Source organism: Drosophila mojavensis, unplaced genomic scaffold (genome assembly GCF_018153725.1).
Source record: "Drosophila mojavensis isolate 15081-1352.22 unplaced genomic scaffold, ASM1815372v1 contig_136, whole genome shotgun sequence".
In the NCBI taxonomy this organism is placed as follows: Eukaryota; Metazoa; Arthropoda; class Insecta; order Diptera; family Drosophilidae; genus Drosophila; species Drosophila mojavensis.
In genome coordinates this window covers 4154252-4176599 of record NW_025318667.1, presented here as the reverse complement: position 1 = coordinate 4176599, position 22348 = coordinate 4154252, and the positions used below count along the sequence as shown (strand labels likewise).

The 22348-nt window shown below is 39.2% G+C and overlaps 1 protein-coding gene across 4 annotated transcripts in view; it reads left to right on the top strand.

The window, feature by feature from the left end:
- The window catches only part of LOC6585339, a 150413-nt gene that overhangs the window by 17951 nt on the left and 110114 nt on the right, over positions 1-22348 (top strand). The gene's annotated exons all lie outside the window — the stretch shown is intronic.

Sequence of the window (22348 nt, the reverse complement as noted above, 5' to 3'; positions counted from 1 at the left end):
TGTGTGTGTGATTTTTTTTATGACTTTTTAATGAGTTTCCAATAAATGGCAGTTGTTATTCAGCCCCAAGCCAGGCAAAGCCAACCCTGCTTAGCTACACCCCACACACACACAAACATGTACACACATACACATACAGCCACGCAAGTCAGCCCGAAATTGCGTAGCTTAAGCTTTAAGCCATGAGCTAAAACTGTCGAATGGAGCTGGAACTGGAACTGAGCACGGTAGCTCGAGCTGGAGCTGGAGGCAGGGCTCGCTCTGTTGCCAGTCGCGAGTCGAGTGCCAAAATTAGTTTTCTTTCCATTATTTTGCATTTTTTATTTCTTAATTATTAAACCTCGGCATCGGCATCGGCATCGACGTCGACGTCAGCGTCGGCCGCGGCCTCGAGCTGGGCCCAAAATGAAAATTCAATTATGACATGAGTTTACAGATTTAGTTAGCTGCTTGAAGGGATCTCGAGTCGGCATCTTTGTGGCTACTTTTAGAAAATTTATTAACTGAGACTTAACTTCAAATTCGTTTACTTTGCTTCTTCTTGTTTCTTTTCTTTTTTTTTTCTTATCCCAGTTGATTGAACTCAATTCAATGTTCGCCCCAACGGGCTCAGCTCCCAATGGCAAACACTTGAGTGCTCGTTGCCCTTCGATTACTTGATATACTTATATGTTAACATTCATTTAACATGCTGTTAGCTGAGCTAACATATTTGTTTTGGGAAGGGAATCATATGTATCCATATATGACATGTGAAAGGCAAAAATATATATTCCAAGTATTTGTAACTCTTAGACTTACGAGTGTTACTAACAGTAAATGTTTATGTTAACATATTTATGTTACATTTTGTTCCAGCTGTTAATCAACTGTCACATGTTTATATATTGGAGAGGTAATCTTACATATGCTTCGATATAAGAAAACATATTTTTCTGTATGATTCCGTATGTTGTCGATTTATATACCCTATATACATGTATAAGCGGGTAAACTGACTTGATGAAATTTTAAGACCTACTCCTGCTTTTTTTTCTATCCGTCTTTCTTATTGATTCACCTTTAAGAGCTAACCACCTGGAGCATGTAGTTTCGATAAATCGATAACAAACGTTACTCCTACAGCAATCCAAATAATGGAGTATTTGTTTGTAGAATACCCAACGTCATTTGTAAAGAGGAAAATCTGTGGCTTCGACACTCATTAAATGTATTGTGATGGATTTTAAAGCAAAACTAAAGTACATCTCTTCAATTTTTCGAGAGGCCCTTAAATCTTTAAGGTTTGTGTAACTGTCGCTCTGTGACTCCAGCGAGCTAAGCGACGCTGGCCGGTTGCATTAGATGAAAGGCCGTAAGTATCAGTTGCTGCCTCAGAGAATCGGCAAACTCTTCAATCACAGAATCTATAAATAGCCCGGCGTCGGCTGCCTGCTTATTAGGTAAGAACTTTGATGGCGACTGTCAGACGTCTGATTAATCTCACCGCACCAAAAGCGTACAATCAAGTTGCCCAACGACTTCAACTGCGCTCCTGATGGAGACTGAGATAGGCAGCTGACAACTGGCAACAGGCAGTCAAAGTTCAAATTGGTTTTGTTTTTTTTTTCTCTCTCTTTTTCCTTCTCTTTTTTGCTTTGGCAACTCGACAAGTGACATAAACAAGTTAAACAGCAGAGACAGCGGACGTATATGCAGAGGAAGCGGACGAGAGAGAGTTTAAGTTTGTATTTCCAATTTTATTGATACGTCTGCCAAGTAAATTCATTAGTCGATAAGATATATCTGCAGTTGTCGGACTCTTTGAGACACTTTGTATGGGTGTAAAAGGGAAATTTATCAGTGTTTTCATTTATTTTGTGTATTCCAAACTATATACCAAATTGTGTAGCCTTAACTGCTATTATAGTTGAGTTACTTGAGGTTAGCTTTTGACTTTGAAAGGCGATAATGGTTGTAGTGTAATATGCATACCTATTATACGTTGATTAGAATACACCAATTTCTATTGACATATTTGGTAGAGGTCCTGAGTTCATTGAGGTCAGTCAGATTTTGTGGGAGATGAGCAGGTGTATCTCATGTCTTGAGGGTAGTATAACTTGTATATCGATTTGTACGGACCTAGATGTTACAGGTCCGGAGTTCCTTGAGGTTCCTATCACATTCTTATTTGTTGGCCATGTTTTTTCCATATTTCAATTTACCTAGCTGCTATAGGCCCTGAGTTACTTGAGGATAGCTTGCTCCTATATGTCGTCAGTATCACATACTTTTCATGTGTCTTCTTCAGCTTTAGTTGCCATAGATCCTATGCCAAAATGTGAGTCGTTAGTTGGTTTAAAGTGAATAATCTTCTTATATTATAATTCTACAGTTGTTATAGCAATGAGTTTTGAAATAGCTGCTATAGTTACCGAGTTTCATGAGATTTGCAACCACTTTTTAACATTCCACGTTCTGCCTCTCTCTCCTTTTTCCCTGCTCTCCTGCTCACTCTAACTATCTTTAATACATACATGCCAAAAAAAAGAAAAGGAAAAGTAGAAAAGGGAAATAAGACATTGAAAGCCAAATTGACAGACGCCATCGGGGCTTTGACTTTGACCCTGGATGGGGTAGACATAGTGGGTGAGCGGGAGGCGGAAAGGCGTGGCAGGTGAGCTGACAGCAACGCTTGGATATGAAAGTTATCTGGATTTCGATTTCAATTTGTAGCGAGCAGATCTCGAGAGCTAAACAATACATGAAAATGCCAAAGGACTCAACGATTCCGTTATGGCTGTGGCAACTTAAAGGGTTGTTCTATCTGCCACAAAATGTGGCAACTTGTTGTTATTGTTGTTGTTGTCGCTGAAATGAAATGAAACGAACCGAAAGCCAGGCACACGCACAGTCAGACAGACGGTAAAATTATTATGTTCAAAGTGAATATTACGTTAACCGTAACATGGGTCTACCAAACCGCCACACAGACAGAGAGTGATAGAGAGAGAGAGAGAGAGAGTGAGATACGAAGAGCAAGAGAAAGAGGGATAGACGCTATGGTTGCGGATAGGAAGGCAGTTAAAAGTGAAAACATGCGGCAAATTGTAGTTAAATATTAAGTACGTGTCCTATTGAAGGAATATTATGATTACTTTCTCGCATCTGGCTAATTCGCTTAGGGGCGTACCTAACTGTGAGAGACGGAGGCGGGGGCGTGACAGTTGCTATATAAGCTCGTTGGCAATAGTTACAGTGCAAAGATGATAGAAGGAGAAAATAAAAACTATTTGAAGTAGCATCAAAGAGATTTATCCAATGAGTGGAAGCAGAATAGGAGAGGGAGAAACTAGAGGTGGGACATGGGCGGAAGAATAGATTATAGAGGGAGAGAGACGGAATAAAAAAGAGTAGACAGTGATGAGAGGCGGCTAAAAAGGGGCAGAACGATGTGAGAGAGGCGGGTACAAAATGAGTTATGGGAGACTTAGCGAGAGGGGGAGCTGGAGAGAGAAAGTGAAAAAGAGCAAGAGAGTAAAAATAAGATAGAGCAGTGAGAGAGGAAGAATATGAGAGAAAAATGAGTAAGTGAATAAGAGAGAGAAGTGAGAGAGGGGGCGAGAGAAAGAGGTATGCATATATAGGGAGAGAATGCGAATAATAATTAGAGAGGGAAGGGAAAGGCAAAACGTAGAATGAAAAAAAAATTCGTAGAGCTAAATAGAGAATTGAATTTGAAGTGAGAGAGAGAGAGAGAGAGAGAGAGAGAGAAAGAGAGAGAGAAAAAGAGAGAGAGAGAGTGAGAGAGAGAGAGAGTGAGAGAGAGAGAGAGTGAGAGAGAGAGAGAAGTGTGATATATGATGGTAAAACAACTGACAGAATGAGGAGTGAGAAAGGAGATAAAATTAAGGAGGGAAGAAAGAGAGACACGAAAACAACAAAATGGAGATGAGAGAAAATAAAGAGACCGCATATAAGCAGAAGCATAAGTGAGAGAGATAGAGAGAGATGCATTTGTTCATACATATATGGCGACATCTGTTGTCAGATTTTGTCTCCACACAGCCCCTCCAAGCTCTAATCTGCTCTACAAACTGATATCATCGCCAACAAATTAGCTTTCTGCAATGATTTGCATCTATAGGGTAGCTGCTAGTCGGATAAACAAAGTCGCGCTGCTGTGAATTGACTTCAGGGAAGTGCCTCCAGCCTTGCTTTAAGTTTGGATTGCTTCACTTAATGATTCATGCTCATTCATAGGGTAGCTGCTAGTCGAGCAGGTGCACAGCTCTCGCGTTCGCTTGGTCCATTTGTAAATGCAAAATTTCACCATTTTCCCGGTTTCCATTTCTTTTCTTTTTGTGCTGTTGTTGTTGGTTAATCCAGCTCTTGCAACATGAAGGTGCGCCCACACATGCTGCCACGCCCAACGCCCACCGCCCCCCTGCACCACCAGCGGCGAAATTGTTGAGCATGAAAAGTGCTTTGCCACTGAGCCCAGAGCACTGCAGGCTGCAGACAGCTGCAACTAGTAAAGCCTTAAAGGGCAGGCGAACACAATTCGAATTGTCCTTTCCACTCTCTGTGTGTGTGTGCGTGTGTGTGTGTGTGTGTGAGTCTGTGTTTGTGTGTGGGTCAGTTGTGGGTGCGGCTTTAATAACAGCGTAAATTGCGTAAGCTACCAACAATCATTAATAACTTTTCTGCACCTGAACGCAACCAAAAACAGAAGCTGCCAAAGCTGTGGGTGGTCGAACAACAAAAGAGCAGGAGGGAAAAAGGGCGAGAGGGAGAGAGAGAGGGGAGGGAGAGAGGGGAGGGAGAGAGCATGAACGATGTGGGGCAGCCAAATGTGCGTATGGTCGATTTTATTGTGGTAAAAACAACATGTGTATGTATGTGTGTATGGCTGAGTGTGTGTGTGTCTGAGCGTGTGTGTGTGTGTGTCACAATTGTTTGCCTTTTGCCGTCAGCTGCTACAGACACACACACACACACACACATGCACTTACAAGCACAGCTTGACATGAGCAATTGTATATGCTGTGTGAATACCCTACATATGCATGCTGATGGGATATGCATGATATATTATAGCTAAATATTAGTATAGCTATAAATATTATAGCTAAATATTTAGCTTTCGTATACACACACTTAGACAATCAACATTAGTTAGAGCTCATGGTCTATGAACTCTGAGAGCAAAGTACTTGGCTTAGATATTTGGATATGATAGGGAAATTTTATTAACATTTATTTTATTAGATACCTATGTATATATATATATATATATATATATATATGTATGTCTCATTGATATATATAGATGATCTTGAGATATTTGTATAAATGCTTCAACTACTTGAAGCCGCCAATGATAGATATCGTACTTCCTTAAGAGTCTGGGTACAGGGTACAGACTTGCTAAGAGCACTCTCATGTTTCATAGACACACACACACACACATGCATACACATGTGCTATGTGCTGCTGCCTTTTAATTATTGATTTTAGCATTGAGGTGATTAATATTTTTGGAACGTATCCATAAAATGGCACAAATCGAATCAAATGGCCCCGAAGTGGTGCTTGATTCCTTTGTATTCGGCAGTATAATTGCGTTTCCTTGTTACGTTGCCATTGTGTGGGTGAGTGTTAGTATTAGAGTGTGTGTGTGCGTGTGTGTGTGTGTGTGTGTGTGTGGCAAGCTGTAGACTATAGCGCCGCAGGTCAAATGACAAGTGCAACATAAACTGCACTTCAATTTGCTAAAATGCGAAAACATTGCATCAACAGCAGCAGCAGCAGCAGCGCCCTCTGGCGTACGAATTGTGCAAAATCATCGTTAGTGTGAGCTCCATAAAACATTGGATAGCTGTCATCACTTTGGCGGCATTTGCAATTGATGCATGGGAAAAGCTGATGGAATATTGAGAGAGAGAGAATTTTGAGAGCTTCAATTGAATATAGATAATTTCATATTTTACGAGGAACAAAGAGAGCCTTGGCTAGAGAGAAAGATTGGTGGTAGTAGTATTTCACTCTTACTGTTGCTATCTCTTTTCCGTATGTCTTTCATCTCTCTCTCTCTCTTTCTCCGTCTCTTTTCGGTATGTCTTTAGCTCTCTCTCTCTCTCTCTCTCTCCCCTATCTCTCTCTCTCACACTCTTTCTTCTGCCTTTCTTCTTTGTTTCTCTCTCCTACTTAGTCTCTTGCACTCTTTTCTCTATAGCGTAGCTTGGGCCTTTTCTATCGCTTTCTATCTCTCATTATCTCTCATTCTTTCATTTTCTCTCACTACCTCTCGCTCTCAATCAATGTTTGTCTTGGCTTTAATCAATATTTATATAAATACCGCCTTTTATCATTCCCGATCTTATTATCACATATATTTCTATTTCCCTTTCTTTCTCGTCTGCTTTTCTTTATATAACTCATTGTCTCCTCTTTTCTCTCACTACCTTATACACCTTACCTTCAACTATCTGCCTCTCATCTATTCTCTCTCACTCGCTCAATCTCTCTCCCACGCATTCTCTCTCTCTCTCTCTCACACACTCTCTGCCCGCTTTTCAATCAAAAGTTCAAATGCAACTTTAGATCCGATTAAAGTTAGTTTTGCCAGCTGAGGTTTTTCTTTTAGTTTCGCCCACCGAGTGGGGCAGGCGTTGGTTGCTGAAGTTATTTTATTTTGATATTTTTGCTCGCCCATAATTATAATTACAATTTGTAATTGTGTCGTCATTTAATTAGAGCAACCGTTGCCCAACTGTTGCCCAACAGTTGACCGCCCAATGGGAAACTTTGCGGCTGCTGCCCCTGTTTACCTATGTGTATGTGTGTATGTGTGTGTGTGTGTGTGTGTTTGTATTGGTGAATAGGTAACATGGCAAATATAATGCACACCAGGCGTAAATTACAACGACTCAAATACCCAGCCACGCCTCCGCCGCCCACATTTACATATGTTTGTTCGTTATTTTTTTTCCTTTATTTTATTTTATATATTTTTTGCTTTTCTGCTGTTGTTGTAGTTGTGGTTGTTGTTATTGTTGTTTGCTTTTTTGTTGCTTTTTGGGCATCAATCTTCCTCCATCATTGTCAGAATGACGATGGCGATGACACAGCATCCGCTAGAGCTTTATGGCACCCTCACCCCACCTCACACACGCACACACACACATAGGCGCACAACGAGCTCATATAAAATAAATGAAATATCATTTTGCTGCCATTTCATAATTTTGTTGGCCAATATTTTCCTCTCTCTTTCTCCCTCTCTCTCTCCCTCTCTCTCTCTCTCGCTATTTATTGTTATTTGTGGCTCAGTTTTTGCGACTTCAAATAATAAATTAATTATTTATTTACATTGCCATTAATATTAATTTCATGTTTTTTGTTTGGTCGCCTTCGCTGCATTTCCCTTTGAAATTTCATTACATCTCGCAACATTTTAATTGAATTTCATTTTATATAGACGAGAGCGTAAAAAATACAAATATAAATATTTATATATATTCGATTGACCAAATATCTGCAAATGAGTTTTGGAAAATTTTGATAGCCCGAAATTGTGCTGAAAATTTGAGTTAAAGTTGAATCGAAACTGAAGAAAAACTGAAATAAATATTAAATTTGAGACTCCAGGGCGTGCTTAGTCTCAGTCTCAGTCTCAGTCTCAGTCTCAGTCTCAGTCTCAGTCTCAGTCTCAGTCTCAGTCTCAGTCTCAGTCTCAGTCTCAGTCTCAGTCTCAGTCTCAGTCTCAGTCTCAGTCTCAGTCTCAGTCTCAGTCTCAGTCTCAGTCTCAGTCTCAGTCTCAGCCTCAGCCTCAGTCTCTCCCACTTTCCCTCTCTCTCTATCTTTCGTTTTCTCTCTCTCTCTCTCTCTCTCTCTCTCTATCTCTCATGCAATCGTCGTGCTTCCGCTTTTCAGCTAAAACTCATAATTTTAATGCAATAATTCACTTACCTCGGCATAAACAAATTGAAAAACTTTTTCCAGCAGCTTTCACTTTACACTTTTTCCTGTGTCTACCTAAAGCTCAGTTCAAACTTGGACGGGCGAGCGAACGACCGGACGTACTGCCGAACGGAGAGAGACAGACGGACAGGCAGCGTCTGCACACATGTCCGTTGCCAACTTTTTCTTTTTTCATTCCTCTTTTTTTTGGATATGCCACAAACTTGCATATGTAGAGGGATATACGAGGCAAAGTTTTATTTGCTGTTTTTTTTTTTTTTTGTGTGGAAAGCCACGAAACCGGGCAGAAGGCAAGGAAAGAGAGGGGAAGGGAGGGCTACCAAACCTCAACCACAAAATAAACGGACTATTCCATGTTTAAGTGCTGCATTCAAAATGATGAATTTCATGGCACTGGCTTACGAAACTTTCAAGCTAAATCAAAAAAAAAAAAAAAAAAAAAAAAAAAAAAAGAACATGAAACAAGTTTGTCATCGAGCTTAGAGAGCGCCTTTGTCATGTTCCCCCCTCAAAAAAAAAAAGGAGAAAAACAAAAATTAAACGGAAACATCTGAGAAATAACTTTGAAATGATCGCCAAAGGGACCTTGAGTAGAGCCCCAGCTGAAAACCGAAAGTCGATTGAGGAACTTAGGTAGATGCGGACCGAGACAACAAACGGTTTCAGCTCTGGTCGAAAAGGTTCTTAGACTCTTAAAGTTCAGGAGAGTGGTAGACTCTTTAGGGCAGAACTAAAAGTTAATTAGAGAGTGTCTATGTAGATAGATTTTATCTTATATCTAAAGAGCTCTACTCCCAAGGTCTTCTACTCTACTGACAGCATAATATTCATTCGTGTAGATTCTTGTAGATTGTGATGAAACTGTAGAAATCTTCCATTGAGAGGAGGCATATCTTATATTGTTTACATGCATCGCTCATTAACTCTTGTATTAGTATGTGCTTATACACGCGTATAAGACATCTCTTATACAAGCTTCATCAGCTGTTAAGGCGTGTCTGAATAAAGTAGGCCCAGATGTCAGTGACTTCTGAATACAAGGACCTTTCTCTGACAGAACTCTTATAACACACTTATACCAGAACTCTTATACAAATATCATGCAGCATAAGCTGGGCGAAAATCCTTTCTTACTTGATTAATGTATATCATTTAAATCATTTAAAAGCTGCTCTTAACAGTCTCTCCTCGTATAGATGTCATCCCGTTGTATACCTTAAAGCAATATGAGTTATACCTTAAAGTAAAAGGAGTTTCAGTGAATGATTTTTTGTACTTCCGATATATCTATAGCATCAAGTATAAAGCTAGTGAAAGATAGCTAATATAAGTTATCCTATATGTACTCAACTCAATCCACAGTCTTATACAAAACTCTTATACACTCGAAATGGCAAGTGAAATATGAGCAAAAGTGAAATGATGGCCGCACAAGCATGACATTTAAATGCAACACACAGTTGCCCAGTTAATTGAATTCAATGCGGCACAAAAACACAGAGAGAGAGAGAGAGGGAGAGAGAGAGAGAGAGGGAGCAGCGCTTACCTGGCGCAGGCTTTTTTGTATATAATTTAAAATTGTGTTTGCGCTTGAGCTTAGGCCCAGACCCAGGCCTCGGCCCTAGCTCTGGCCCTGGCCCCCAGCAACAAACCCGCGTCACCCGTCACCCGTCACCCGCCCGCTGCCCACAAATAAAAAGACAAGACCCAGCCACAGCCTACCCCAGTCTCAATCTCATCCCCGCTCTGGCAGGGTAGCGACTGTCAAGGAACCAGCTAAAATATTTCTATCAAATTTCAATTTGTTGAAATTTGTTTTTTACAATTTCGTAAAGGGGCGGCTCAAGCGACATAACAAGTGACAGCAAAGAGAGACAGAGAGGCAGCGAGAAGGAGAGAGAGAGAGGGAGGGTGTGTGTGTGTGTGTGTGTGTGTGTGTGTGAGGGTGAGTTTAGATAACTGCGAGTCGAAAGCTGCCTGCCACATAATTAAGCTACGTTTCAAAAACTTTGGCGAAAGCCCACAAAAGCCCAGCCAAAACGTAATTAGAAAAACACTCCAAAAAGATAAATATGCTTATATATACGCAGATATACATGTACATATATATATATATGTATGTATATGTATATGCAAGATATGGCATAAGAGAAGAAAAGAAATTCCTAGAAACGACATGACAAAGTAAGCAGTTTGTCATGCGGAAAAGGAAGTGGGATTTAAAGAGGTATACTTGGATATAATAGATATAAAAATACATTTTTATGCATAATTAATTGCCTGACTTTGGTAGGAAGGGCGGTGGGTGAGGTGGCGAGGAGGCGAGGAGGCATTTAGATAAGGCCAAAGGGATGGATTGAAACAAGTTTTTAGCTGTGGCCAAATCACTTGGCCCACTTGGAGGGGCTATGCGATACTAATTACCGGACAGTGCAGACGGACGGACTGGCAGCTGATGTGACGGCAAAGTTTTCAACAGCGCTGCAGCAGAGGCCGAGTCAGCGACTGAGGCAAAGGCAGCGGCAGAGGCAGCAGCACTTAAGCCGCATTAAATGCGGATTTTGTTTACATTTTTACTCATTACTTCGATGGCAGCGCCGACTGAGGACAGCGACTGAGCCAACAGCAGCAGCAGCAGCAGCAACAACAGCAACAACAACAACAACGACAACAACAGCAACAACCACAATATTGCCACAAATCCAGCTAATTTGTTTGTGTTCACATTGCGTGCCCCACACACTAGGCATACGTTGCCACGCCCAGTCAGCTAGCGGCCACAATGGTCAGGCTAGTCCCGGACAGCGCTGCACATGTCAATAGAAACACTTACTTACTTCAAATATGCAAATGGAGCAGCTGAAGCAACAAATTCAATTTGCTGTGCAGCTGATCCAATCAGAGCTATACGAGCCGTAAAGCCGTATAAAATGAGAGCCAATGCAGAGATTGGATATACTTGAGTTTCTGAAGGAACATGACATGAAACAAATGTAATTTACCTTAAAGAGAATTACTCTACTTTGCTCATTCTTATATATACATATATCATATAGGCTGACCAAGCAGATGTGATACTTCTGCGGGATAACCATACTTCAGTTGATGTTTGGGCTATCTATAATGTGGAGATCTGCATGAGTATAGATCTGATACCATCTGGAACCTCTCACTATATAATATATATGATATAGCTATCAACTGCATCTATTCGGTTGGGCTGCATTGTGCTTGCAGAGACGGCGAAAAGTCCAGGTGCGCGACAGTTAATCACACATTGAAGTGTGGCTCACTGACTGACCATACCCTATAAATGTTGCGTAAGAAGTGGGAAAACTCTTTTACAAGGGTATCTATTAGTCGACACTTGAATACGTTTTTCCCAATAGCAAAGCTGCCTAGCTATATGTATTTGAAACTTATTTGAAGCAGCATCTAATGGTACATATTTAGCTATATACCCTGTAATTCAAAAAAAAAAAATTTTAACTTTATTAAAATTATGCCAGAATTGAAAAGATCTTCAAAGTCCTCGGACATGGTATAAGAGTATAAGAGTGTATTTTGAACAGCTATATACCCTGTAAATCAATAAAATGTAGATATATGTATACATGCATACATGTGGTATATGACTGTTATGTACGTAGTATCTGCTAGTCAATCAGCACTGGAATACCCATGACATGAATACTCATGACCTAGTATCTAGGTTTACTTATAGATAGATGTGTCCCCAACGTGCATAGTATCTGCTTTATAGATGTACACCTGTACACTAATGAAACTGGCGTGGTATCTGCTAGTCGATCAACATGTTGAGCCTGTGCTCGCTTGGCTGTTGACATTGTTGAAGTTGAGGCCAACTGGCGACGTGGGCGCCACCCTCGTGCTTTCCGCTTTGTGACTCGATCTGCGCTTTGTCCACATGGCAACATGCTACACACACACACACACACGCACACACACATACGGCGCAGGTCACTAATTGCATCGTTAGCATTAGAATTTCGTCCTGTTTATCCTTGTGTGTCCCGTTCAGCTGTTGAGCGCTCTCGGCTGCTTATTTAAAGCTTTCATTTGCCACGCTCGCATGCACCTGAATTTATTTATTTATGAACTTTGAGGGTCGCCAGGCCGCATTTTCTGCTTCTGCTTCTGCCTCTGCCTCTTCTTCTTCTTCATCTCATTTCATCTTCTTTATTATTTCTGCTTTCACTTATTGATTCACTTCAAGTTATATTTGCTCGCCAGTCAGCTGCTCACATACGCAAACACACACACACACACACGCAGCTCTTGAGCTCCTTAAGGAATGCTTTTCATCAGAAATCAAATGAAATATTTTTTGGTGTAATTTGTTTTAGTATTTCAACTCCAGTTGTTAACAAGATTTGATTTTGATTTATTTTATTTTTATTCAGTTATGAAAATCATAAACAATATTGAAAAATTCTTCAAGCCCTTTGACATAGTATAAGAGCTTTCCTCACTTAACTTGGCAATCCCAAAAAGTCTTTTACAATTCTTGTCTCATTGTCTTATAGTTCCATAATAATTAGCTTAGCAGCAAGTACAGACATGTATTGCCTAGAGTTGTTAATAAATCGTATTGTTAAATGGACATAGTATAAGACTTGTATACTGTTAGTTGTTATGCATAAGCAGCTTATACTTAATTAATGTTTCAGATCATAGACAATGTGATGTTATCATAGGTCAATAAATGTTGGAAAGAGAGGGAGAGATAGAGAGAGAAAGAGAGAGAGTCAACTATTGATAGGTATCTATAATGTCAGCTTAGTATCGGTGGGACTAAGCGATTGGTAGAAACTTAATAATAATACAGAAATTGTACATTTCTTTCGATAATTTAAATGAAATTAAAGCCTTTCACAATATTTGCTGAAATGTTTTGTGCTTAGAGCTTGACAAGTTTTAAACAACTTGACAAAGTATAAGAGTTTTTTTTTTTTACCAATTGACTCAGCATGAAGTATAAACTCTTGACTCATATAGACCATTAGGTCTAAACACTTTCATTTCAATTGATTGTCATATCTTCAACAAGTAGTATAAGAGTTTTCTAGTATTTGGCAACATATACTTAGCTCTTATGAGAGTAATATGAGCTAAGTATAAGTTGTCTATATATTACAAATAAAATATGACAAGTAATTTGATTTAATTGATATTTAAAATTTTCAAATTCTCAAGCAAGCTTGTTTTTTGCCATAGTATAAGACTTTTGTATAAGAGTATGTATAGACCTTGTTTGGCGAATTAGAGCTGAATACACATTATAAACTAGGTTTCCTGTTATTTTTTATTTTTCGTTAAATATTTAAGTTTACAGGGTATTTGCGTTTGCAGCATTTGCTTGTCTTGCAGCTACTTTAATAATTTTATCTGCCTTTTCTTGTTTTTTTTTTTTTTTTCTGTTGTGGACTGAGTGCTGCTCTTGACAATGGTTGCGGCTGCTGTTGTTGCAGCTGTTCTGCTGACAATTGTTGTTGTTGTTGTTTTCAGCTGTTGTTGTTGTTGTTGCTTGTGTGTCCACATTTTAACCGCATTGCTTTGCGGCCCAGTTGTCGCTCGCTGTGTGCTGTCGCGCCTGACAGCTTCTAACTTTATTAGCTCGTCGCTGTCGGCACTGAGTGCGGCCTCCTTTTTGAGAACACCACCCCCTCCCTCCCCTGCTCTCTTTGTCTCCCTCTCTCTCGCTCTCTGTCTCTGTTTCTGTCTATGTCTATGTCCCTCAGGCCCGCTCCCTTTCTGTTTGCAACAGGCGTTAAATATGCCAAGCGCCATTGCGGCAAAATGTTCAATTTCCAAGTAGCGTCAAAAATGTTAAACCGCAACAGAAGCGAGAAAGAGAGAGAGAGGTAGAGAGAAAGGGAGAGAGAGAAAGACAACAGCAGAGACTAAGAAGAAGAGAATGAAAGGCAACGCATGGGGCGTGGCAGGCGGACAGGCAGCCAGAGAGCTCTTGGCTCTAGGCTAAGGTCCTAGTTTAAAGCATTACGGCCTTGTGCGGCATTAAAGCAAACGCCAAAGTACGCCATCAAAGTTTGAAGTAAGCATTTTAGCTAGAAAGAGATAGGGCAGAGGTATACAGAGACAGAGACAGAGTGAAAGAGAGAGAGAGAGAGAGAGAGAGAGAGATAGGCAGATAAGCAAATCTATACCTCAGATTGACCTGGCTGTATGTGTGCGTGTTCGAGTACTTATATAGCATGCATTAAGAAATCTAATAAAGATATACGAAATAAGTGGAGTCTTCTTTCTCGTCAACCAAAATGGCCAAACGAGCAGATACCCTATAATGGCCAATGAAAATATAAGTTGTAACTTTAACTATGTATGAACATCGTATAACACACATCTCAAAGTAAGCCAGTTTGAGCTGACAGACTATCAAATACCCTTTATTAGTCTAGAGTGGCTATTGAGATTATGTATTAGATAAGAGATAAGGGATAAGAGATAAGAAACCCTATCATTGCAACTTGAACTATGAATCAGAAGTTCTACATTTCGAGGCAAGCTAAAAGTGTGAGACTAATAAATACCCTATAGTCATATACGGTTATGTGGGCTGTCTTACTACGAAATCGAAAATATATTATTATTATATTATTATTTATATATTATTCAAGTATTTATTAAAACTTTAAGGGAAACTAATTTGCAATTGGTGTAATAATAATTCAGCTGAACTAGTGGATACCATATAAATGCCTTTGAGTCCCATAGGCAGGCTAAATTTATAAATAGACTAGACGAGTGGCCTTCAACTAGGGCCACTCAACTTGAGTACTTATACATGAAACAAGGACTTTTCCAGGAAATGTGGTTAGTAAAAAGGAGGAAGAAACTGCTAAGCAAAATACTTGAAATGGTTAGGCTAGCGTATACCCTATAAAGTGTTTATTGGCTGACAAAGGTATCTGATGGGAGTTTGGCTAAAGAAAAGAGCCATAGCTTTATAAGTAAACTAGCTGAAATGACTAGACTAACAAATACCCTTTAGTTTTGAGAGTTTTACCACTGAGAGGTTTCTTGGAATTTAAACTAAAAATGGAGATTGATAACTTAAAAGAGCTGGACCAGCAGATGCCCACCATAGCCTATCAAATATTTTCAGGTGCTCATTGAGACATCAGAGGAAACTTAAATGAATATTTTCCGAGAAGAATATGCTCCAATTTGTCTAATAACTTAGCTGTCTAGCTGCAGTAGCTGGACTCATAGACACCCTATAATATGTAGACTTGTTAATTGATATCTCAGCCTTGTTTCCATACTGGTTTGCCATCCGCTCTGAGATGAGCTTGGCCCCACAAATATCCCGGGCAAATAACTCAAGAGCTACATCACTTATAGCTTCATAATAGATGAATGCTGATGAAACCTTTGCTAATTGTATTGCTTGCCACTTACCTTTGCCTCGGCTGGCTTTAGCAGGTATTTAGATTATTCCACAACATTAACGCTGTGGCCCTTGGGCGCTCCTTGGGCTCCCCCACAGAAAAGTTGGCCAACAAGTGGCTGGAGTAAATAGCCTGCAAAGTGTCCCAATTCGGATGTCAATGTCGCAACAAAAGGTTAAGCAGAACAAAAATTACAATTTTCAAATATCTCAAAGTGTCCCGAGGAAAAGAAGAAAAGTTTTTTTTTTATTACGTTTCCGGGCAAAGGGTTGGCAAAGTGTTGACGAGCGAGCCAGCGAACGAAACCTAGCCGACTCACCGAATGCCCTACACTCAAGTGAGACAATAGAAAAGTTCAGCTGTGCCTTAAATTACAAATACATATCTTAAAAGTTGTATACTTTATATACATAGATCTACAGGTGCCTATATATGTATATTTACTGCCCAAACTAATATGCCCTCTGTCACATGTAGGGTATTCAATCTAAAAGGAAAAAAAAAAACTTTAGCTAGCAACCCAGGCCCGTGCCTAGCCTACCTACGGCCACTGCCTCCACCCACCCCCCCTGGGCAGTGGCTCGATTACATTCCACGTCGTCCACTCGAGCCGAGACGAGAGCAAATAACTAAATATCAAATCAACATTCGAGCGCTTGTAAAATGATAATTAAATGCCTTCAAATTCCTTGTCGCAAAATATAATGAAATTCCGCAACTGCTCGCAAATAATTAGCCAACATCAACATCATAAACATTGAAATTACGATGGCAATTACAATGACGATGCGATGCGATGCGATGCGATACGATGCGGAATGGCACAATTAAAGCAACATGTATTGACAGAGAATACGACAAATGAAATATATTGTATAATTGAAAATCTAAGAGATATCGAATTACAGCCAGCGCACAGCAGGAGGACGAGCGTAGCTGACTGCCCAATGCTCGCTCACCAGGCAACTGAAACCGAAAGATATGAAAACTGTTGTCCTACCTGTGCCATGCCCACATCCAAAGGCGTATGTAGATAGTTGAGGATAGACGAGTGTAGCTGACTGCCCAATGCTCGCTCACAAGGCCATTGATTCATGGTTGATGGAGTCTATGGAGGAGATCAACTGAAATCGTATCTTAAAACTGTCTTGTGGCAAACCACGCCTCTACAGAGGCGTATATAGAAAGAGAGTCTATGGGATAGCCGAACTGTAGTTAAATTATAATTAAATTTTTAATCTTTAGCCATCAATATTTAATTAGACAAACGCAGGGCATGCACGACTACTTTCGATATATGACCATCGATACGCTCTATACTTAACCAAATTGTTATCGATATTTAAATATAGCAGTATCCAGTACAATTCCTATATACTCGCTTCCTTATTTTCGAAACGCGCATCGAAAATTTTCTATGCTCAATGAATTTTCTTTGAAGCGTAACAGAATTTTAAGCTCAAAAGTGCTTAAAGCTCAATGCAAACGAGTTTTATTTGCAATTAAGATGGTAGAAAACGAAAAACAAAACTTGAAAGGGCTTTCTATAAATTTATGAAATAATTTATAGTTGTATTTATTATTACCAGAGCCAAAGGTCAATTGATATATGTGTCTACAAGTATATTCAAAGAGCACATTATGCGCAGAGTCAAATAAGAAATGCTGAGCTTCTTATAGGAAAAACATAGTCTTGGCCAATGGGAAATTGAACATCAGGCAGAAAGGGCAGCAGTAATACCTATTTAGACTTATTAATAGATGTCCTCAGAACTGTATATTCCCATTAGATTCAACTCCTGCTGAATTCTTGCTATGGCTCCCATCAGCTTCAACTGATGTCATATGTCTACCATTCTGTAATTATTATAATATTCAATTCATGAGAAATTCTCTCCATTTAAATTGGCCTTAAAGACGATTTTTGATGTTTTTTTCTTATTGGGATTTTCCCTTGACTAGCATTTTTCTGCGAATATTCAGCTCTTAGAAAAGAGCTCCAGTACAAATTATAATTGGAATTGTTGTTGGCTATTGCTTTGCTTTTCTTGGAATCCAAAATCAGTTTGTATATCTCTTCTTATTGGCATTGATATGCTATCTCCACATATCTAATAGGATTATCTGATAAGCTAGTTGCACTTTAAGCTCTGAATAACAAGAGAAATGCAACACTTTTGATGCAACCTCCAACTGCCATCGTATTGAATCTCTTCCAATTGGCTGCTAATTGGACACTGGGGCTGGCTTATGCTTAGCTCATTTTGCTTAATTAATGGTAAATGATGCATGTGGCTAGGAAAAGCCAAGACACACATTTTTGACTGATATGCTAGAGTAGTGCAACTGAGCGACTGAGCACTAAGTGACAAGAAATTTAGTGATAAACTGTTAATGAATAATAATAATAATAATAATAATAATAATAATAATAATAATAATAATAATAATAATAATAATAATAATAATAATAATAATATTAGGAATAGTCATACTAATAACAATAATTATAATAATATATAAATAAATATAAAATATAATATGAATAATATATGAATGACGATCAAATTGTTTAAGAATATTGACTCTATTTACTATTTTCAAGTAGCTCTGTCGTAGCTCTGTTAGTATTAGTGCCTTCCATTACAACTCTGCTCTATTCTGTTCTTTATTTCTACGAGCACTCAATATCACTTGATAAATGCTATTTCTTGAGACTCCTTCCGTCCGCCTCTCTATTTCTGAGCGCATGCGACTCGTTTATCGGAGTCATAGCGACCCTACGCAATGGACAGAAGCTGTCAATCACGATATAGTCAACACCGTGAATATCACGTTGATAAGGCATATGTATATAAACACAAACATCATAGGTCCACTCATAAGCAAATAACAAGTCTCAATGAATATGCTAATATCAACAACTGCTGATTATCGATAACTAGTACTATGGCTATCGATGATAGCATAGCGACTGTTCTACCTCTATACACATATTTTTCTGATTATTGAAATGACTCGACTAACTTTTCATGTTTATGTAGTAAAAAATTCAAAAGCAGAAAGGAAAGCTAAGAACGAATTGGGTGGGCGGTGTGGTAGAGGCAATGGGACTGGGACTGGAACTGGGACTGGGACTGGGACTGGGACTGGGACTGGGCGCTGGCCTAGGGGGGCGCATGCGTTATTTTAATGCTAATGCAGTAACAACAAACGGAAACAGCGGCTGCCATGAAGAACAACAGGCGCAAAGCAACAGGAAATGGCGCATAAAAACGAATCGAGCGAAACGGAAGGAAATGCTTTAACAATATGAAATTCCTGCCTGCCTCGGTGTATGCCCCGCTGACTGCCCGACCGACGGCACATACGACTGTATTCCAGAAATTATTATTATGATTTGTCGCTTCGATTAGCGTTGCTAAAGTAATAAAAACCTGTGCTGACTACATTTTGAGTGTTGGCAAATGCTTTTATAATTCACATAGATGTATATTTATGTAGGAACTGGAAGCGTTTTCAAGCACCTTCAGTCAAATTAGAGAAAAGCATTGCCCTTCGAAAATTGTATATACATAGTTTCTTTTCTTTAACTTACCTTCCTTTTCTATAATTTTACTTAAAAATATGTTTGTCCAGTGTTGGAATACGCACCGGCTATCCAAAACCTGCGTCGAGATGAGCTCTTTACATAAATATATAAACACATAAAAAATTGACAAAAATGTTAATTGAAAAGCCATATAAAAAGAGCTTAAATTCGAGTATAACAATACTAAAGTATTACTTTACCTTAAGAGGTGGAGTAGAGCAGTCTTTAAGGATAGAGAAGAGCTAATCATAATATGTTTATTGCTTACTTTCGAGAAGCGAGACAATTCCTTATAAAAAAAACTATCAAAATTTATATTCAGGGTATTCCCTTTGCAATATATTTGTAAACATAAAAATATCTAAAGGTGCTTCGCTAAGTCTTATTAAATATTCATGTACTATTCTTAATATCAACTAGGGTAGGGTAGGTATTAATAAATTAGATCATTAATTTGATTAGAAATTTGACTGTTTGTTGGGGTGTAACCCATAGACATATGGCTCCACTCAGTGCTAATTGTTCTCTATGGCCGTGTTTAGTGCCTTTGATACTCGCTCAGCGGAATATTAAGAGAGTATAGAGTGAGAGAAAGAGGGTGAAACTGATGGAGAGGGATGTTGGGTGGTTTATTAGTGCAGCTCCATAAGGAATTGAAGTTCCAGTAACTGGCAGGCAAAAAATGGGAGGAGTAAGAGATAGATAGAGAGAGAGAGAGAGGGAGGAAGGAAGGAAGGAAGGATATAGGCAGAAGTAGAGCAAAACAGCGAGAGGCATTGGGAAGTGGACAAGTCCAGGCATGTAGGCGAAGTAGGATAAGACAACGAGAGCGACAGGTTAATGCTTTTTTGCTCAGGCTCAGCCGTTGGCTGTTGTTGTTGCTCCTGCTGTTGTTGTTCCTGATGTTGTTGTTGTTGTTGTTGTTTCATGGCAGTTTTTAATAACGGGCTGACAGGCAACTCGATGCGGCGGCTGCTGCTGTTGCAGCATCAAATTTTATGGCCACACTTAAACAAATACACACACAAACAAACAAACACACACACAGAGAGAGAGAGAGAGAGAGAGAGAGAGAGAGTAGACATGATGTGAAACGCTTGGGCTGGCGTTTAATGTGCTCGACACGGCGGCAATTAATAAACGAGCTACTTGCAATGCGATGGGGCAGATTTTTATGTGGCTCATAACGCTTTCACTTTTTTTTATAGTTTACACATAAAGGCGCTAGATAAATAAAAGCGAAAAACAGAAACAGAAAGAGAGAGAGAGATGGACAGAGAGAGAGAGGGAGTGACAGACAGTCGCTTCGGCAAGGCAAAAGCTGGCTATGGAAATTCTCATATTGCGAAAATTGTAATTTGTCTGCGGTGCGAAGTTCTTTCAGATTTCGAGTGGATTTCCGCAGCATAAATGGAAACCGCCTCATAAGCTGTGGAAAAAAGAAGAAACGAAAAATAAAACTGAAAACAAAGTGAACATGAAAATGAATATCAAAAAAATATGAAATTCATGAAAATGTGAATTTCGTTGAATTCAAAGGCCGAAGCCAAACACATTTTCCAGACCCAAATGGAATTCGTTATAAAAGAGCATTAGCGCGCTGAAACTGTCTAAGCTTAATGGACAGCGAATTTACAGTTAAAACTAGTTGAAGCGTAATTTTGTGCACCAAAACATTAGCTAAAATGTTGACAAATATTGAATGACTGAGGGAGTGAAGGAGTGAAGCATTGATGGAGAGATTAAGCAATCGTTTTACGGACTGATAATGGGGTGATGTAGCAAGAGCTATAGTAAAAGAAAGTGCAAGAAGGTAGAAAATAATTTCAGATTTTAAATAGCTTCTAGTTTTTCGTTCTATAAATTTTCATTCAATAAATCATTTACTCCATCTTCTTCTTAGTCACAATTAAGTGAAAAATCTCATACAATAGTTTAAAACAACTAAATGTTATCGATAGCTGGAGTAGCTGCTAGCTAATTGCTGTCGATAATAGTAGAACTGTGCTCTGAAATTCTCTAACTTTTTTTTCTGCTAGCTCATCAATCTCTTACCTCTCCTTGTTCAAAATGGAAACGAAAATCTTATAAAATATATCTAAAATGAATTTCTATTGCACTGACTTAAGCCTAAGTATTATCTTAGTTCACTCAAATAGCAGTTTCCTCAGCATTTATCCAAGTGTTAAACTTGTCAAAATGTTAAAAGACTTTTAAATAAAAAAAAAGAAAAACACGCTCACAAATTCGACTTGAGAATGTTGTGGAAACGCTTGATAAACTAAATAAGGCTGGAAAAAAGAGAGGAAAAAATCTAGTGAATTTTTTTATAAAAAGTATTTCAAGTGCAAAACTTAAGATATTTTTGGCTACATTCAATGTGAACCAGTAGAGAAGGGTATATTGGTTCTATGATGAGGGAGAGGTTGATTTGAAAAGCCTTTACAGTGAATAGGTAAATAATATAAATATATTATGTACATATTATATTAAATATGATATATTATATGTATATTAAGAGTTCCCTGAATATCTTATTGTAAATCTCAAAAATTATTGAAGCAGATTTCAAGTTGAGCGCATGCAGCTTAAACAGATTACTTTTATCGATAACTAAAATCGATAAAAATCGGAAATCGATAAAGCAGCATTGCCAACTTGCATAGCTTGAAGATCATAGGAGTAAAGGCTATGCTGATTATGAAATCTTCCGAATGTGGATATTATTACCGTTTCGTCTATCAGGCTGCTGGGTATATGTGAGTCGTGCACACCCCTTTCAGGCACCCTCCCATTTGTTTTCTCTTCTATACTAAACTGTTGCCAGAAGTGGTTTCAGCTGAAGCAGCTGTTGGAACTGGCAACAAATTGCTTAAATAGTTGGCAAACTTTCACATTTTTCGCTGCTTGTTGCCAACTGTCGCCTGTTGCCCATTGCCTGTTGCCTGTTTGGTAGTCGCTTTTCGCCTGTTGGCTGAAAAATCTTGAGTTTTCGCTTTTGAATATTAAGCGAGCTTTCATTAGAGACGACTCTTGGCAGACGCAGCGAAGTGCTTTACTTCAAAATGTTGTTGATGACCAGCCAAGTGAACGACATGAAGAGGGGCCAAGAGCCGTTAAGAGGTGCCAGAGGGGGCAGGAGGCGTGGCGAGTGTAGGAGCAAACTGTGATTCGATTTCAAGTGGCATTCAAGCGTTCGTTGTTGGTTGTTGGCGGGCTTCAGCTGTATTCAACTGAACGCACAGAGACTGAGCGAGAGAGAGAGAGAGAGGGAGAGAGAGAGAGGGAGAGAGCTGATAAAGTAAAAGACAGAGAAAGATTGTCTGAAATGGGCTGGGCTGCAAACAATGGCAGC